We start from the raw sequence: 1,323 nt of genomic DNA on the forward strand, positions 1-1,323 counted from the left end.
GAAAAAAAAAGAAATTATACTACAAAACTGCTGTGATAAAATCAGCGTGGTCTTGGTAAAAACAAAACAGGTCTATGTATCAATATAACAGATTAGAAGATGCAGACACAACTACAAACACACCAAGCACTTTTTCTTAGACAAAGGAGTCAAAAAATTTCACTGGAAGAAACATGACTTTTAATAACTAGAGCAGGAAAATGCAGCTTTCCACATAATGAAAACACAAACTAGATTGAGATCTATCACCGTGCACTAAACTAAAGTCAAAATGGATTGAATATCTAATATCAAAACAGAAACACTAAATATTTTGGAAATGAAAATATGTATTAGGGCTGGGGAGATAGCTCAGTAGATTAAACACTTGCCTGGCAAGTGCAAGGGCCTGAGTTCAATTCCCGGTTAAAAAAAGAAAGAAAGAAAGAAAGAAAGAAAGAAAGAAAGAAAGAAAGAAAGAAAGAGAAAATATGTATAAATCCTGAAGGCGTATGAGTAGGCAGAGTTCATCGAAACCAAACTGCAGGGCTAGCCAGATAGTTCAGTGTACTAGCATGCCTGCTTAGGCAGAGCACAGCAGCTGGCATTTGATCATTGGCATGCCATCCCAGCCCCACTCAAGGGGTGCCCTGAGAGGGAGATTGACACTAGGCACAGTAGAAAGCACCTGTAATTCCAGCACTTGGGAAGCTGAAAACAGGAGGATCACTGCAAGTCTGAGCTCCATAGTGAGACCCTGTAAAACCTGCACTGAATACTGAAAATAAAAAAAAATTCCTGTATGGGAACTACCTCAAAGTAACAACGTGAATCCCAAATTTTTGTGAAGGTTCTGCATGTTGAAATAAACCAACAGAGTAAAAAGAAAATCCACAAATTGGGGAAAAACTTTAATGAACTGTTGTTCAAACAAAAGAATTCCATCTAGAACATGTAAATATTTAGAAAGAATCAGGGTCCTGAAATTCAAAGATTCAATCCAGAAATGAACACTTGATTTGAGTGTATACTTTGCAGATGAGGGAATACAAATAGCAAACAAATGTATGAAAAAATGATCTATGGCATTCCTAATTTGAGAAATGCAAATTAAAGAAAATGAGGTTCCACTTCACTCCAGAAAGAATAGCTAACACCAAAATGTCACCCAATAACAAATTGTGGAGAGTCTGTGGGGGAAAATGTACGCTTCTCCACTGTTTGTGTGAGTGCAGACTAGCACAACCAGTATAGAAATTAGTGTGGAGCTTCCTCAGAAAGCTTGGACAGGGTGTACCATTCAACACAGCTATTCCCCTCCTAGGTATATTTCCAGAAAAACTG

The sequence above is a fragment of the Octodon degus genome, unplaced genomic scaffold (genome assembly GCF_000260255.1).
Source record: "Octodon degus isolate 3935 unplaced genomic scaffold, OctDeg1.0 scaffold00292, whole genome shotgun sequence".
NCBI classification, from domain to species: Eukaryota; Metazoa; Chordata; class Mammalia; order Rodentia; family Octodontidae; genus Octodon; species Octodon degus.